Source organism: Lissotriton vulgaris, chromosome 7 (assembly GCF_964263255.1).
Source record: "Lissotriton vulgaris chromosome 7, aLisVul1.2, whole genome shotgun sequence".
Classification (NCBI taxonomy): Eukaryota; Metazoa; Chordata; class Amphibia; order Caudata; family Salamandridae; genus Lissotriton; species Lissotriton vulgaris.
The window spans coordinates 1,009,412,505-1,009,432,761 of record NC_141695.1 but is presented as its reverse complement, the minus strand read 5'-3'; positions in this window follow the sequence as shown (position 1 = coordinate 1,009,432,761).

Genomic DNA, 20,257 nt, shown 5'->3' with positions numbered 1-20,257 from the left:
CTCCAGTGGATTTTGAGTAATTTAGGTTCAAAAAAATATATATATCTATATGCGCTCTCCGGTGCGCGCACCGGAGTGCGCTCCAGGCGCGACACGCGACTTGCGCGCAGGAAGCTGATTGGCTCTTGGGTGTCTGTAAACATTCTAAACAGTCTGGAGCGGCCGCCATCTTGTGTCTCGGTAAAATCGAGACACAAGGGGTTTGAAAAAAAAAGGGGCAAATGACCATAAGGGGGAAGAGTAGACCCCCTCTGACCCCCTAGGTTTGATGTAGGGGCTAAAATAGGGTCCTGCAGGGCATTACATTTTTTTTTTTTTCGTTTTGTGCGGGGGAAGCGCATGGTACGCGCACCGGCGAAGCACGGGGGAAATCCAGGACCATATTTATGAAGGCCTTGTGCTGCTAGTTTTGCGCCACCTGTGCGTCAATTTTTGTGACGCACCAGCGGTGTAAAAAAATGCGCATTGTTATGCAATATTTAAAAAGTGACGCATCTATCTAGATGCGTCACTTTTTAAATATAGTGCAACGAGGCACATTTTATTACACTGCTGGTGTTATGCGTCACTTTTCTGTGCGCACTCCTTATGACATTCCAGATGTGTCATATTTAATGTATGACGAATCATGTTGCAAGGAGTTACAGATACGTCAGTATTTCTGACATATCTGTAAACATAAAAGTGATGCGAGGCAGGTGCAAGATTTTGACGCAACAGCATCCTAAAAGTGACGCAGAGAAATCTTATAGATTTCAGTACGTCGTTATTACCAAGCTTTTTGCGGGGGAATGCCCCCTTTGCATACATTATACCTGACGCAGATATAATGTGGCGCAGAGTTTTAAAAAGTGACCCATGTACCTAGATGCGTCACTTTTTAAAAATAGCGTCAGGTATAATGCATGCAGAGGGGGTGTTCTCCCGCAAAAAGCTTTGTAATAGCGACGCAGTGAAATCTTTGAGATTTCACTGCGTCACTTTTAGGATGCTGTTGCGTCAAAATCTTGTGCCTGCTTTACAGCAGGTGTTAGACTGAGGCAAGAACTTTCACATGCTGCTTTCCCCATTTGAAAGGACGCATTACTGGAGTTGCGACACTTTTGTGACGCACTCCAGCAATGCGTTACTTGGAATGTCATAAGGAGTGCGCACAGAAAAGTGACGCATCGCACCAGTGGTGTAAAAAAATGTGCCTCGTTGCGTTATATTTAAAAAGTGACGTATCTAGGTAGATGGGTCACTTTTTAAAATCAAGCGCCACATTATATCTGCGTGAGGTATAATGCATGCAGAAGGGGTGTTCCCCCACAAAAAGCTTTGTAATAGCGACGCAGTGAAATGTTTGAGATTTCACTGCGTCACTTTTAGGATGCTGTTGCATCCTTTAAATATAGTGCAACGAGGCACATTTTATTACACTGCTGGTGTGATGCGTCACTTTTCTGTCCACAGTCCTTATGACATTCCAGATGTGTCATATTTAATGTATGATGAATCATGTTGCAAGGAGTTACAGATACGTCAGTATTTCTCACATATCTGTAAACATGAAAGTGACGCGAGGCAGGCGCAAGATTTTGACGCAACAGCATCCTAAAAGTGACGCAGAGAAATCTCATAGATTTCAGTACGTCGTTATTACCAAGCTTTTTGCGAGGGATTGCCCCCTCTGCATACATTATACCTGATGCAGATATAATGTGGCGCAGAGTTTTAAAAAGTGACCCATGTACCTAGATGCGTCACTTTTTAAAAAATAGTGTGAGGTATAATGCATGCAGAGGGGGTGTTCCCCTGCAAAAAGCTTGGTAATAATGACGCAGTGCGTCACTTTTAGGATGCTGTTGCGCCAAAATCTTGCGCCTGCTTCACAGCAAACCTTTCACATGGTGCTTTTTCCATGTGAAAGGACACATTACTGGAGTTGCGTCACTTTTGTGACGCACTCCAGCAATGCGTTACTTTTGTGTTTACAGATACGTCAGAAATACTGACATATCTGTAACTCCTTGCGAATTGATTAGTCATATATTAAATATGACATATCTGGAATGTCATAAGGAGTGCGTCCAGAAAAGTGACGCATCGCTGTTTTCACATAGCGATGCGTCACTTTTCAGAAATGAGGCCTCCAGTTTATTCACTGTGTCATAACTTTCTTTTCTAACACTCACCTTCTTTCATTCCTCCTACTTCAGTTCCTTTCACCTCTCATACCTTTCTGTTTTTTCTTACTCATTCTCCTTTCAATTATCAATGCACTATATTTCACTTACTCTTCATTTTTTTAAGAATATAGCTCTTTGATGAGAATTGGAGGTAGTTCTGAAAAGAACTTTTGGTTTTCTTCTTTTAACTGAACAGGAACAAAAACAGGGAATGGAAACTGCTCAACAGGAGCAAAAAGAAAACAAAAAAATTAGGGGTGGGAAGGGCAGCGATGGTTCTCCAATGCTCGAACCATGAGCAGGACACTTTGCTCCCCATAGGTGAGGAGTTGATTGCAGTATCTGCATCTGACGACCCCATGGTTAAATGCAGGTTGTATGTTTGGCACCTGCTCCTGCGATTGCTCTCTCCCAGAAGAAGTTGCTCCTCCGGTTGATGTAGAGGCCCCATCTCTGGGAACCTCTTGTGCCAGAGCCCTGACACTTTCCCGGGAAAAATTCTGGGGGTGCCTCCTCTCCACATGTCGGATCATGGTAAAGTTCCCAAAAGAGTACTTTTTTTGGGGGTTACCCCGTGACAGGACCTGTTTGCAGATCCTGCACTCTACATTTGGTGCATTCACCTTTTTCTGGTCTGCTGGAAACTTAAAAAATTTCCAGATGAAATGCTCTTTGACCTTCGGCTGAGGAGGCTCTTCATCAATGAAATCATTGGAGTCATCTTCACTGCTGGATGGTCTGGCAGCCATGATTATCCAAGAAATATGCAACAGCAAAAAAGGCAGGTCTTTCAGTCACAAAAGTGAAAGAAGAAGTGAAGGAAATGGGTGGGGATTTCATTCATTGTAAAAAAAAACTGTTAGCAACCAATGAAAAGTGTTATTTTAGGGTCACATGACCCGACGCGTTTACGCTGCGCGCTCCGGTGCACTTCCGGGTGCGTTTACGCAGCGCGATCGTAGGCGCTTCCGGGGCGCAAACGTGGCGCGATCGTAGGCGCTTTTGCGTGCGTTTATGTGCCGCGAACGTAGACGCTTCCGAGGGCACTTACGTTGCGCGCCGAAGTGACGTCATCAAACTTTTACAGAAATGCATAATCATTTTCCTTATTAAAAAAAACTAATTTTATTTGTATGGTACGAAATGTTTTGCATTATTATTAACTTTTCATTCATATTTTTTTTCACGAACGACAGTTGCGCTCTGGGTGCGCTTTCAGATGAGCTCACGGAAAAGCTTACCGGAGAGCTTAGCTGAAAGCTTCCCGGAGCGCGCACCCAGAGCGCAAAAGAAAAAAATTATATAAAAAAAACATGAATACTTTAAAAAAAACAGCAAATTGTAAAAAAAAAAAAAGGTTAGAAACTCGATATACAAAGGAATTAGCATTTAAAAAACCTATGAAATTCACTGAAAAAACCATAGGTTTCACACCAGTTATAGTTAGGAATTAGCATTTTAAAAACCTATTAAATTCACTGAAAAAACCATAGGTTTCACACCAGTTATAGTTAGCTGGAAATTTTACTGATATAAAACCATTGAAATTCCCACGTTATAGTTAGTCGGACTCACTATAACTTGCGCGTACAATGCACTGCTGATGACGTCACATATTACATCACTCATGACATGGTCAGTGACATCACTCATGACATCACTGATGACACCATCCTTGTAACACAGTGACAGACCTCCTTTCACTGTAAAGTAACCTTTGAAACACATATTCAAAAATAGAAACTAACATTAACAAAAAAGTGGATATACCCATACCAGTTACAACAACCAATTCAGTAATTTCACCATCTATATACAAATTCACACATTCACCAACAGTTTTATGTATTCACTCATACATATACTCACTCATCATATGTAGTGATACCCCTATTCATTCTGTTACACACTGACAGTCATCAAAAACTTACTCATACAGATACTCACACATGCAAATAAACTAATAAACATCCATTTATTTGCATATACAACTATACACACATTAGCACATTACTTCTAAGGAAACTTACACATACTTACTCTCTTAAACAATCACTTATAGAAACACATATTTATTTAAACAGGAACTCTTTCAATCTCTCAGTCTCACATATACTTACTTATATACATTAATTCTCATATATACAAGATTAAAACATATGTAGTTACTCATAAAGACACTAGTGAGAGAGGCATTCACTCTCTAACACACACATATACACACTCATCCACCCATACAATCCTACACAAATGCTGTCTTCAAAACACATACAAACAGTGAGTCAGTCATTGATGCATCTATGTGCTAAGTAACAGCCCCACCAAACCATACAGACACTCATACTGATACTAAAAAAAACATCTAATAACCCATATACACACATATGTAGCTACTCACCAACCCATGCAGCCACTTATACACAAAGTAAAACACTGATACATATATTTAAATATTTAAACATTACTCACTAATATATGTATTCACTAAGATACACTTAATAAGCCAGTTAACCAATCAATTTTTTAAAAAACAACATCCATTTAGACACTTATTTAAACATTTATTCTTCCATCGATCTTAATATATACAAATATAAAATATATTTATTTTTCAGAAAGGCACACATTCACTGGATGGTGTCATCAGTGATGTCATGAGTGATGTCACTGACCATGTCATGAGTGATGTAATATGTGACGTCATCAGCAGTGCATTGTACGCGCAAGTTATAGTGAGTCCGACTAACTATAACGTGGGAATTTCAATGGTTTTATATCAGTAAAATTTCCAGCTAACTATAACTGGTGTGAAACCTATGGTTTTTTCAGTGAATATATATATATATATATATTACCTACTGGCGGTCGCCAGTAGGTATATATAGTTAGGATTTTTTCTCTATGGGATTTTTGAAAATTCTATGTCTAATAACTTTGGCGTTTGTGGACGGAATTGGCTGAAATTTTCAGGAAAATGGAACATTTTGTTTTTGAGCAGCCCCTGAAAATTTGGGGGGTGTTCATCAAGGGGGGGCCTAGAAAAAAGGGGGGTCCCAAAACGCGTTTTTCCCATGTTAATTTCCATAGGGCGGTTGGCCTCACTTTTAGCTCGAACGGCTGAATGGATTTGCACGAAACTTGGCAAAATTGTAGGGACTGTTAGCCCGATGTGCCTTTACTAGGTCTCAATATATGTGCTCCAGTGGATTTTGAGTAATTTAGGTTAAAAAAAAGATATATATCTGGGCGGAGCCTAACCACACATCTGATCTGATTGGCTGTCAGCACTTCATCCAAGAAGTGTTGGCAGCCATCTTGGGACAAATATACATGATAGCACCTCATTAAAAAACATTGTAGTTAATAGAGGGTTTTAGGACTTTAGTTACATTATAAATCATTTGTTGATGGTACCATACTCGTTTTAGGAATTGTGGTGGGTTCTAAGGTGATTTTACCATGTGAAAAAACCTTCTGCTGTGATATCATGAATATTGTTTGAAAGAAAACTAATATCTCATGATTTTCCCACAGTGGTTTGGAAGGGGATCTAAAAGCTAAACTGAAAGCATATTTTCTGTAAATTCACATTATCTTTCTCAGTCATGTGAAAATGAAGTCTGACATTCTCAGTAAAACATGTACATCCAACAAGGACAGAGACTGTCAGTTGATTCCTTTGTGTTCTACTGCAGCCTCCTAGAGTGTTCTAAAGAACAACTAGAGCGCTAACAGTCCTACTTATTACAAAGGTATGGCACACCTGAAGCCATCTTGATTGGAATAAAGTGGTAACTCTTAAAACATTTAATTTAAAAAGAAACAACATGAGGGGGTATATTTTGCCATAGAAAGTATGATTAGTGCTGCAGAATGAAAAATTAGGGCACATTTTGAGTGACTTCTCAAATCCTTTTCTATTTCATTAAAACATTCTGACATGCAGTCTCCCAAAATGGCCACCAGAGACAAAAGAGCCCAAATGTAGCCCAAATATCACCCAGATGTAGCCCAAGTATAGCCCAATGACAGAATGTCCCAGAGTGTTCTAAAGAACAACTAGAGCGCTAACAGTCCTACTTATTACAAAGGTATGGCACACCTGAAGCCATCTTGATTGGAATAAAGTGGTAACTCTTAAAACATTTAATTTAAAAAGAAACAACATGAGGGGGTATATTTTGCCATAGAAAGTATGATTAGTGCTGCAGAATGAAAAATTAGGGCACATTTTGAGTGACTTCTCAAATCCTTTTCTATTTCATTAAAACATTCTGACATGCAGTCTCCCAAAATGGCCACCAGAGACAAAAGAGCCCAAATGTAGCCCAAATATCACCCAGATGTAGCCCAAGTATAGCCCAATGACAGAATGTCCCAGAGTGTTCTAAAGAACAACTAGAGCGCTAACAGTCCTACTTATTACAAAGGTATGGCACACCTGAAGCCATCTTGATTGGAATAAAGTGGTAACTCTTAAAACATTTAATTTAAAAAGGAACAAAATTAGGGGGTATATTTTGCCATATGAATTATGATTAGTGCTGCAGAAAGAAAAATTAGGGCACATTTTGAGTGACTTCTCAAACCCTCTTCAATTTCATAAAAAAATTCTGACATACAGTCTCCCAAGATGGCCACCAGAGACAAAAGAGCCTAAATGTAGCCCAAATATCACCCAGATGTACCCCAAGTATAGCCCAATGACAGAATGTCCCAGAGTGTTCTAAAGAACAACTAGAGCGCTAACAGTCTTACTTATGACAAAAGTATGGCACACCAGAAGCCATCTTGATTGGAATGAAGTGGTAAGTCTGAAAACACTCAATTTAAAAAGGAACAACATGAGGGGGTTAATTTTGCCATAGAAAGTATGATTAGTGCTTCAGAAAGAAAAATTAGGGATCATTTTGAGTGACTTCCCAAATCCTCTTCTATTTCATTAAAAACATTCTGACATGCAGACTGAAACATGCACTTTGAATACCAGCAGCAGACGTCCCTGGTGAGCAGTAGCTTTACTACAGTGATCTAATGTGCAACTAGAGTGCTAACATTCAGAATTTATGGCAAATGTGTGACACATCTGAATGCCTTCTTGATGGAACCAAAGTAAACAAGCATTGAAAATGCAATAGATCTCGCCCTCGTTTAAGTTAAAGCCATTCTGTTTGTAATGAGGTGGCTTTTTAGCTTTGCTTTTATTAGTGTTTTTTCAACTTTCATGTAAATAACATGCATCTGTATGCATATAAGTATATGTATGCATGCATTTATGTTTGTATTTATATAGATATACAGATGATATATGTTTATATATGTATGTATATATATATATTCACTGAAAAACCATAGGCTATAGACCATATATAGTTAGGAATTAGCATTTACAAAACCTTGAAAATTCACTGAAAAAACCATAGGTTATAGACCATATATAGTTAGGAATTAGCATTTACAAAACCTTGAAAATTCACTGAAAAAACCATAGGCTATAGACCATATATAGTTAGGAATTCGCATTTACAAAACCTTATTTTACTCACACAAAACCATTGAAATTCCATATATAGTTAGTTGCACTAACTATATATCGCGCACCCGCAATCCACTGCTGATGATGTCACATATTACATCATTCATGACATGGTCAGTGACATCACTGATGACATCACTGATGACATCTCAAATGACATCACTGATGACATCACTGATGACAACATCCAGTGACTTTATGTTTCTGTAAAGTTAAAATATGTCTTACATATTGAAGAATGAGTGGATGTATAAGTGTCTGGATGAAGGATTTAGTAGGTGCATGACTGACTGTATGAGTGAGTGATTAAATGTGTCTCACTGAGTGCATGGGTTAGTGACTAAACTGTCTTAATTTGTGCATCATTATGTCTGTTGTTCTGTAAACTGTTGCATGTGTTGATAAGTAGCTATATGAGTAACTATATGGGTTATTGATTGGTTGCCCAAGTATTTGTATGGGAGACTGAGTGTGTGTGTGGGTGGCTGGGAGGTGTATGACTCTGTGCATAGATGTGTGAGCAGTTGATTCACTAGATGCATGGTTTCAAAAGTGCATGTGGAAACAGCTGTATGGGCGGTTGACTGTGTGCATGAGTGTATTGGTGAGTGAATGGATATCTCAGTGCTACATGTCAAAGTAAGTACATATGTAAAGCACAGTACATGTGAGAGTTGACATATATAAATAACTGTGCATAAGAGCCAGTGAATGTGTGAGTGGCTGTATGGATCATTGTGAACTTGTATCAGGGATTGTATAAGAGAGTAAATATGTGTTAGTATATGTTTGAATAAGTAAAGTTTGTATAACTGTATAGTTGAGGAAATGGAGGTGTGATTGATTCTTTGCATGACTGACTAGGTGTGTGAGTAACTCCATGGATGAGTGACAGTCTGTGAGTGTCTGTTTACACTGATTGTATCTAAGGTTATATTAGAGTCTGAAGAGGTTCATCGTATTATCACATGAATGATATCATCAGTGATGTGATCAGTAATGTCAAATGAGATGTCATCAGTGATGTCATCAGTGATGTCATTTGAGATGTCATCAGTGATGTCATTTGAGATGTCATCAGTGATGTCATCAGTGATGTCACTGACCATGTCATGAATGATGTAATATGTGACATCATCAGCAGTGGATTGCGGGTGCGCGATATATAGTTAGTGCAACTAACTATATATGGAATTTCAATGGTTTTGTGTGAGTAAAATAAGGTTTTGTAAATGCGAATTCCTAACTATATATGGTCTATAACCTATGGTTTTTTCAGTGAATATATATATATATATATATATATATATATATATATATATATATATATTCACTGAAAAAAAACATAGGTTATAGACCATATATAGTTAGGAATTAGCATTTACAAAACCTTGAAAATTCACTGAAAAAACCATAGGTTATAGACCATATATAGTTAGGAATTCGCATTTACAAAACCTTATTTTACTCACACAAAACCATTGAAATTCCATATATAGTTAGTTGCACTAACTATATATCGCGCACCCGCAATCCACTGCTGATGATGTCACATATTACATCATTCATGACATGGTCAGTGACATCACTGATGACATCACTGATGACATCTCAAATGACATCACTGATGACATCTCAAATGACATCACTGATGACATCACTGATGACATCTCATTTGATATTACTGATCACATCACTGATGATATCATTCATGTGATAATATGATGAACCTCTTCAGACTCTAATATAACCTTAGATACAATCAGTGTAAACAGACACTCACAGACTGTCACTCATCCATGGAGTTACTCACACACCTAGTCAGTCATGCAAAGAATCAATCACACCTCCATTTCCTCAACTATACAGTTATACAAACTTTACTTATTCAAACATATACTAACACATATTTACTCTCTTATACAATCCCTGATACAAGTTCACAATGATCCATACAGCCACTCACACATTCACTGGCTCTTATGCACAGTTATTTATATATGTCAACTCTCACATGTACTGTGTTTTACATATGTACTTACTTTGACATGTAGCACTGAGATATCCATTCACTCACCAATACACTCATGCACACAGTCAACCGCCCATACAGCTGTTTCCACATGCACTTTTGAACCATACATCTAGTGAATCAACTGCTCACACATCTATGCACAGAGTCATACACCTCCCAGCCACCCACTCACACACTCAGTCTCCCATACAAATACTTGGGCAACCAATCAATAACCCATATAGTTACTCATATAGCTACTTATCAACACATGCAACAGTTTACAGAACAACAGACATAATGATGCACAAATTAAGACAGTTTAGTCACTAACCCATGCACTCACTGAGACACATTTAATCACTCACTCATACAGTCAGTCATGCACCTACTAAATCCTTCATCCAGACACTTATACATCCACTCATTCTTCAATATGTAAGACATATTTTAACTTTACAGAAACATACAGTCACTGGATGTTGTCATCAGTGATGTCATCAGTGATGTCATTTGAGATGTCATCAGTGATGTCATCAGTGATGTCACTGACCATGTCATGAATGATGTAATATGTGACATCATCAGCAGTGGATTGCGGGTGCGCGATATATAGTTAGTGCAACTAACTATATATGGAATTTCAATGGTTTTGTGTGAGTAAAATAAGGTTTTGTAAATGCGAATTCCTAACTATATATGGTCTATAACCTATGGTTTTTTCAGTGAATATATATATATATATATATATATATATATATATATATATATATAAATATATTTTACAGAAACGCCATTCATCGCCAGTTCTTCAAGAATAACGAGAGTGAGCCCAGAATACGTGCAAAGTTCATCTGTGATTTATTTTCCAATCACACCAGCCATCCGCCATAACGCGTTTCACCTCCCAAACGAGGCTTGATCACATGACGTTAGTTGAAACAAACAAGGGTCTTAAATACTAAACATTGCAGGTGCGGCATCTCATACTCATTTAGAGTGACATGTGCATCAGTTTCTATTTAAAGCAAACTGAATACAAAAACAGAAACAGAAAACAGAATTGAGGGCAAGTGCCCAACATGTTCAGTTCCATTTGCCATTTTCAGTTCATGCGGATGTTTCCCACTTTATGTATACAATTAATTATTTCTGTAAATGATTTAAAATGCTAATCATCAACAATTCATTCATAATTAATTTGTCAATAAATACACTCATTATCCAAAAATATCCATTTTAACCATATCACAAATATATCAAAAAGTATCAAAAATATATATATATACAAATTTATATACATATATATAGAAAAATATAACTCATCTACCTATGTACACTAAGCAAATATTTACATATATACACATTAAGTCTAGTCATTCATACATATTATATGGGAATACATTAAGTATCTGTGCACTTATATTTGACTTGGATTTAATAATCCCTCAATTGGTATAATTTTTGAATAATAAAAGTGCAAAAGGTCATCTTTCGTTGTATTTCAGCCACACTATAATAACATTTAAACGTGTAAGACCCTTATAAGCAGCTGTGAATTGTGTTTACTACAAAAAGTAATATAAAGTGCTCGTGCTACATAATTAACTCAAACAAAATAGTTGCATGTTAAAAGGAAGTATTATTTCACAGGAAAAAAGGAAGTTTGTGGGAACCAGAGTATTTAACCAAACATTGGGACTACTTTAATTACTGTAATGAGACAAATCTCATATATCAGCCAGGGTATACTGAATCCCACCGACTAGGAACTGGCTCGAACGGCTGTCAAATGCCAGCAAAAAACAAGGGGAAACGTCACAAATGTCTAAGGTAGAATAAATTCAGATCGAATGGAGTAGCCAAATGTGGATTCAGGGAGTTTGCAAGGTATCAAGGAGATCTCATTCAAAGTAGGATGTTGGAAAAATTCTCACAGATCCTTGAGACAGGTATATAAATCCTCTCGGTCGTTCAGTCCACCTGGACTTTTACTATTCATTTCCAGAAGACGGAGCTTGCCTTCTCTATCACCTCCCCGTTTTAAAGGCAGAATCGTATCCACTAGATAATAATGGAGACCACTAGGGTCACTATTGTGCATGACCTCAAAGTGGCGCTCCACCGGATACGATTGATCCTTGCTCGTTATGGCTCTAATGTGCTGGAGAATGCGTTTATGTGCCAAAGGTCGTGTGCTGCCCACATAGTTTAGGCCACATGGGCAATCTAAATCGCTAAGCTGCAATTCTGCTTCCTTCACATAGTCGTCACGGTGCCACAGGACGATATTTCCTCCCTTATCCGCCTGCTTTACAATGACGTTTTTGTCAGCCTTGAGTTTTTTGACCAGATTGTTATAGCAGTGATTCTGTCTGCTCAGAATAGCATGTTTTTTGTTTGTAGCTTTTTCAAATCCTTAATGACAAAATCTTGATAAAGGTCTATACTGTCATAAGTCATAATAGGAAGAAAAGTTGATATATATATATATATATATATATATATATATATATATATATATATATATATATATATATATATATATATATATATATATATATATATATATATATATATATATATATATATATATATTCCAAGTGAAAACTGTTTCCAAAACGCAATTCGGGAAACCCAAGGGGCATCAATAATGCTGCTGGTCGAAGAATATTTCATTTTTAAAACCCGTGTGATAGTAACGAGAGAGAGAGAAAAATATTTTTTCGGAAGTCGGCATACTGCTTTATACCACGCAAAAAAAAATATTAGGTCCTCCGTGACAACAAACACAAATCCGTATGCTGTCTCACACCAAGTGTGGCGAAATGTCTGCAGATCCCGAGATTTTCAGTCAAACGTAAGTACGTACATCAGAATGGGATAAATATATTGTTAGGCAAAAGCATCTACTTGACCCCAAACTCTCGAAACAAACAAACAAATATGTCACTTTGCATACAAGGCTGAAGATGATGGCTGACAATGGGTTTTTGAAACGAGGTGATGACTTAAGTTGACTTACATAGTTTGCCAAAAATTGAATGTGTTTATCAAGGACTGCACCAATCACGTTTGAACAACATAAAAAAGAGCATCGACATTTCAGGTGAGAGTGTTCAGTTTAAATCGTGGTATGTCGCTGAACTTATAGTGCCATTGAATTAAAAGATTGCAAATTATTATACCCATCAAAAAAGAATCCTTACTACTCTCCATATTTGTAAAATACTTATCACTCTCATGCTTGCCGCTCTTCATGGTGGACACTGCGCAGTCAATGATTTCACCACAATCTCCTTTACCGTCTTCTTCATGGGAACCCAGGCAGTATTTAATGTTAAGTAATGATACATGCCAACGCTCAAAGCTTTTTTAGGAGACTGTCGACCATTTGCCCCACTGGTGATACACAAACAAAAATGCATAATAAATACCTTAATTAGGCAATCTCAATTTTTACATATATTGTTTCATCATCATCTGTATTAGATTATTTACAAAAACTCAGAAAGCTACAAGAATAGTACTGCTGAAAACAAAATGTCATCCACACAGTTCAGAATTACGTATTCTAATTGACGCTCTGTCAAGCACAGGAAGCCAGCGCCATTTCTCCACCGGCTGTAGAACCCAGCTTAGTTGGAGAAATGTAAGTGTGCATGTCGGTTTGGCCATCCTAAAACAGCTGGCCAAACCGACATGCGCACTTACAGTGCCCCATCCACTTCTCCTCTCTCCTGCTGACGCAGTGACAGTCCCAGGATGGCCTCGCCCTAGTACTTGGAGGCAATGGCAACGTAGGAAAAAATACAATGATAATAAATGGTTTTGTTATAATTTTATTTTTCATGTCTGCCTCTGTTGCCTCTCAGCAGTGGGGAGACGCTTCGCCACTACAATGGAGGAGTAGCCTCTGTAATCCGGTGCAGTGCCATTTTATTATATGTTTGGGGTCTTTTGAAAGACATATATTGCGGACTACTCTACAGAACAACTTTTGCATTTATTATCTATTTTCCACTAAGTCATGCTCTTGAGAGGTTACACAATATTGAATTATAGGTTAAACATTTGAAAAAATGGGTGACTAAATTAGCCAAATGTTTAAGTTGCTTGGTATTTCCCAGTCACATGCGGCCTAAAGAAATATTGTTGAATCCTTGATAAAGCCATTAATCTTTGTGCTTGGATCTGTATTCTTTTGTCTTTCAGCAACAGTATTTGTTTGTGCAATTCCGTGTTTAACTAATATGGTCTTCCCGTTGTTGGAAACAGACTGTAAATTTGATTTGGTGGATGCTTAGTGGCCTATTGTATAATATTAAAAGAAACATTCACACAACGTATTACATTGTACATTTAATTACCTTATATGTGGAAACACAATTAAAACCACCTTCACAACTGGCAATCTCGCCTCAACAGTGAAAATCAAAGCACTTTTCTGGGGATTTTTTCCATTTCATAGGATGAATTGAAAATGTCTCTATTCAGAGCAAAGTACAGATTATGAGTGTTAGACCTGGCACCATTGGCCTGGATCTGCCCTGTATTTTTTGCCTTTGCTTCCTGTGTTTTTGCTGTATGTTGGACTCCTTTTTGCCGGTCTAGCTACTTTGGGCACTTTGCCACTGCTGTTCAGTGCCAAAGTACAAGTGCTCCCTTTGTAAATTGTTGTTGTGGATTAGTGATTCCAAGATTGACATATTTGATTTAATAGTCAGACCCTAGTACAGTGCTCTGTGTGTGCCCAGGACCTGTAAATCAAATGCTGTTAGTTGGCTGTAGCAGTGAGTGTGCCACCCACAGAAGCAGCCTGTAAAATGTAACCCGGTCTGCCATTGCAGAGCCTGTGCGCAGTCTGGTACTGTAATGTCTACTTGGCAAGTGCACACACTTGCCAGGCCCTAACCTTCCCTTTTCTTACATGTCAGACACCCCTAAGGTAGGCCCAAGGTACCTCTGCTGGCAGGGTGCGGTGTATGTGAAAGGTAGGATATGCCCTGATGTCTGTAGCATGTCCTGATAGGAATTACTGCCAATTTTGTTTTTCACTATTGCAAGGCTACCTGTTCCCAAAGGGCAGACTGGGGAGTTTGTTTATAAAATTTTATAAACATAACTACCCCTGGGAACAAGGTAGGAAAATAAAGTTTAGCATGCCTGAACTCAGAATGTTAAAATGCATCTTTTAGTGAGGGTTATTTTTACATTCTATGTTTGAAAATGCCACTTTTAGAAAGTAGTCATTTTCTTGCCTAACCATCCAGTGTGCCTCCGCTAGGTTTGTGTATTGCATGACGGGGGCTGGAGAGGGGCCTCCAGAGAGCCTGACGAGTCAGGCCGGAGCTGAATAGACATGGGTTGCATTTAGAATAGGGGGAGGAGATTTCCTTTCACCTGAATGGGCCTGGTCTGCCAAGGACACAGATGTCTCCACCTCCTGCCAGGAAGCTGCGCCAGAGAGGACAGTACCGGTTTGGACTGAGCACAGAGCTTCTCTGCCACCAGAGAAAAAAGGGTTTCATGGTATAAATATTGGGCCCCAGATCCACAAACTTTAGATCACTTCTGGGAGTCTGGAAAAACCTTTGCCAAGGAGAAGAGCCGTAGAAGCTGAGGAGGAACACTTTCCCTGTTTTGTTTGCTGTCTCGGGTTGGCCTGCAGTGGCTACTTGCTGCCAAGGAAAGGAGAAAGACATTGCTGTTTGCTGTGTCCCATCCTTGAAGAAGATATCCAAGGGCTCGAAAATGAGCTTGCCTCCTGTTCTGAAGTCTCAGGGACACAAAGACTTCATCCCTTCTGTCTCTCGGCATCTGGAACTGCTGCTTCAGCTGGTACAGAAGAAAATTGCAACACTGACGCTGGCGAGAGATGCCGTAACCTGCACCAAAGCCATGGGCACCGCTCGTGAAGCACAGTTTTGTATCTCCGTGCACTCAGTATCAACTAAAGTTTGACGTAAATATCATGACTATTCTTCTGTGTGATTAGAAATGTGCTGCTTCATCTGGGTGCCTGATAGTGCCGTTATCAACTATAAGCTTTATGGGTCCGGAGCGCCGAACCCCAAGATGTGCGCACTTAAATTTAAAACAAAATGTTTTTTAACATTCTTATTCCGGATTAGGACAATATTTCATAGATTTCTCATAGTTGAATCATTATATTTGTTTATTGAATCATCCATTAATTCATGGCAAAATTCATTCAATAAGTCTTTCGTAGACTTCATCATCAGACCGTTTCACGAAACCCAATGCATTTCGGGTCAAATCAAAGACTCTTCTTCAGGGGTCTGTAAAGGGAGAGATACATAGAACCAGGGCAGCCTTATTTAATTATCCTGGGTTTCATCCGTGAAAAACATACAGTATATATTTACAAAAATACAGTGTTGACTTCAACAAAATCATCATCGTAATACTGTCAAAGCAAAAAGAATTTAGAATTAACACGCTACCTATATATCTAGTGTGAATGGCTATTTGAACTGAAAGATATACGAGTCGAAATTAGAGCTAACCGTAAAATTAAACCACATAGACAAACGTAATGTGTAGATGACTTCGACCATTCTAAGCGCATGTAAATTTGATGCATTAAATCGCTGTGCACAACGCGGGATGTTGGTTCCAGCTACCCTCTCGTAACAAGTGCGTGCTAGCTGACAAAAGTTTATTCATTTGAGCATAAGTCAAAGGGCTCACTCTGTGCGAGCCTTATTTTAAAAAAATGGAAATGCATCGCGCCTAATCTAGCGGTCAAAAGCTTAGACAAGCCGGTCAATATTTACTTACAAATTGGGTCGCGTTTCAAGCCTGTGTCGCGTGAAATAGTGAAAACTCTGACTTCCTGAATTGGACTCAGGGAGGTTACGGGTCACGGGTCACAATGTCGCCCAGTCAAGGAGCGATTTAAAGGGTTTACTAAACACGTGATCTGGGTGAGTTGCTTCATTAAGGCTACAAGTCAATAGTTGTGCTCGGCCAATCGTGTTACTAGAATATTTAATGATCAGAAAAAGTCTGATCTTAAATAAACATAAAAGGGGATTGTAATGCGCGATGTATCGGGTCTAATAAAAGCGATTTTAACCGATAAGCTAGAAATTTACGCCGGAGGGTGCAAGCATAGAAATTATTACACCCGCTCACATTATGATACACCATTCTTCGAGTACTTAAACACATAATGAGGGGAAGCAGTTACATAATAACGTCAGTTTAGCAATGTCAATGTGGACCTATAGGCTAGTTTTGTTGTTACTGACAAATTATGAATATTTTGATGCTCGAGCGGGAGGGAGTCAGTTATAAAAATGCTTACTGCATCGCAGTTTAAATCATGAACTTGTAATATACTTGAAATAATTGAACAAAAGTCAAAATCACTTAATGCTATAAATCACAATGGCTCAGTATTTCTAATAGAATATGGCAGGTTGTGCAGAGTCCAAACGAGCTCATCTTTATGCATTAAAGGTGTTCCTATAAAAAATCAAGCAAGTTCTACACGATCGTTCATTCCGTGAGGTTGCAAAGAGTTCAATTTTATAATCCCAAACAATTCTGCTCTCAGTATTTGTTTATGTGGATCTGTGTCACAACGTTGTTCAACTACTTCTAACACTGTGAATTTGATTTGTGATATTTGATGAGCAGTTTCCTACAATGTAAGTTGTAGCTGACGAACTCCTGAGGCGGAAGCCGGGAGCCATGCTCATTTTTAAAAGTAGTAAAGCTTTGTATTGTGTTTACACTCTGTTTTAACTTGCTGGAAAGCCCTGACTCACCTGATCACCTCGAACCGCGCAGCTGAGTTAGACGCTGCAGCGGGTCGCAGAGGGATCCCCGTCATCCCAGAGGAAGCCCTGAGCCCAGGACACGCCCACTGCCTCAGGCCACACCCCCCCCCCCCACCACTACTTAAATCGCGCTCCTGCACACACGCGTCGTAGGTTGTAGCTGACGAACTCCTGAGGCGGAAGCCGGGAGCCACGCTCATTTTTAAAAATAGTAAAACTTTGTATTGTGTTTACACTCTGTTTTAACTTGCTGGAAAGCCCTGACTCACCTGATCACTTCTCCCCGCGCAGCCGAGTTAGACGCTGCAGCGGGTCGCAGAGGGATCCCCGTCATCCCCAAGGAAGCCCTGAGTTCAGGACACGCCCACTGCCTCAGGCCACTGCCCCCCACCACTACTTAAATCGCACTCCTGCACACGCGCGTCATAGGTTGTAGCTAACGAACTCCTGAGGCGGAAGGCGGGAGCCACGCTCATTTCTAAAAATAGTAAAACTTAGTATTGTGTTTACACTCTGTTTTAACTTGCTGGAAAGCCCTGACTCACCTGATCACCTCTCCCCGCGCAGCCGAGTTAGACGCTGCAGCAGGTCGCAGAGGGATCTCCGTCATCCCCGAGGAAACCCTGAGCCCAGGACATGCCCACTGCCTCAGGCCATGCCCCCCCACCACTACTTAAATCGCGCTCCTGCACACGCCCGTTGTAGGTTGTAGCTGACGAACTCCTGAGGCGGAAGCCGGGAGCCACGCTCTTTTTTTAAAAATAGTAAAACTTTGTATTGTGTTTACACTCTGTTTTAACTTGCTGGAAAGCCCTGACTCACCTGATCACCTCTCCCCGCGCAGCCGAGATAGACGCTGCAGCGGGTCGCAGAGGGATCCCCGTCATCCCCGAGGAAGCCCTGAGCCCAGGACAAGCCCACTGCCTCAGGCCACGCCCCCCCACCACTACTTAAATCGTGCTCCTGCACACGCGCATCGTAGGTTGTAGCTGACGAACTCCTGAGGCGGAAGCCGGGAGCCACGCTCATTTTTAAAAACAGTAAAACTTTGTATTGTGTTTACACTCTGTTTTAACTTGCTGGAAAGCCCTCACTCACCTGATCATCTCTCCCCGCGCAGCCGAGTTAGACTCTGCAGCGGGTCGCAGAGGGATCCCCGTCATCCCTGAGGAAGCCCTGAGCCCAGGACACGCCCACTGCCTCAGGCCAAACCCCCTCCTTCCTATTTTAAGATGTGCCTTCCCCGGACGCGCAGCGGGCAGGCGCAGCAGTCGCGCTGGCGGTGTGCCGAAGGCGCGCCAAAGGCAAGCCCGTCTGCCCCCGTCCGCGACCGAGCGGGACCCTGGGCCATACCCACTGCATCTCACTCCTCACACAAGGGCATACAGCTCAGACACCCTTCATAGTATGAGAATTATAGAGACGCAGGGCTGTCTACACACTTCTATGGCCACCGAACTGCCACTGATCTGTCCGGGGTGCAGACACACATTCAACGACAGTCAGCCGCGGGTCACGAAACAGGAGTACCATATGCTATTGCTAAATTGCAGGTCTCTACCTAAACACAGGACGGAAATTGCTCTCATGCTAGAAGAACACATGCCAGACGCAGTTTTTCTGACAGAAACTTGGCTGACACCAGATTCCGAGCCGAATATCATAACAGCCCTGCCCCCAGGCTTCCAGATCAGGTTGAAGGGAGAGCCTACCTAGCAATCATATTTAAAGAGCAGTATCGCTGCTGCACTACCCCCAATCTATTCCAGATGGGAGAGCCTTGCTTTCAGTATTGATTTTTCCCCCAACAACTGTTTCTCCGGCATCGTAGTCTACCGTCCCCCGGGCCTGCACAAACAATTTCATAAATCGCTCCCAGCCATTTTAGCTGAACAGGTCACTGCTAGCTCCATCTTTACATTGTTAGGCAACCTTAATCTACACTTTGAGACCTTTCTCGATCACATAGCTATGGAACTGATGGACGATCTAGTGGCCCTTCAGTTAGACCAACAGATTGATGTACCTACACATATCAAAGGTCACCTCCTGGATCCAATCTTCAGCAATTGCACTGAACTAGTGGTCGGTCAATCTATCTGCCTGCCCTGGACAGACCACTCCCTCATTCCTTTCACATGCACCACGTGCAAATCTTTACCTCCCATCCCCCTGTTCAGGAATTCCAGAAACTGGGCCAGACAACCAGTTGACCTCTGGCTCCACAATCTGATGCACACCTGTCCGCTTCGCAACGAGGACCCGAGCATAGCCAACCAAGAATATGAGGACTGGATATTAAAATCCCTTGAAGCTACCCTCCCCATCCATTAAGTCACATCAAAACTATCACATAAAACTGCCCCCTGGTTCTCAAAATCCCTCAAAGATAAAAAACGCCTCTGTAGGAAATTAGAAAGAAGGTGGTGCTTGGACTAACCACTAGATGCAAAAACTCAATACAGAGAGGCAATCAATTCCTACAAAAGCGATGTAAAATCTTCTCAATCTGCCTATTTTTCAGGAAAGATCATGGAAGCTAAGTCCAAACCTAAGAAAATCTTCCATATAGTAAAAAGCCTCACTAAAATCTCTACTTCGACCACGCCTCCTGCCAAAACTTCAGCTCACTGCAACAACCTGGCAGAATTTTTACACCAGAAGGTTAACCTAATCTATTCCTCCTTCCCGGCTGCAGTAACAAACCCTAGTGCACTGGGACAGG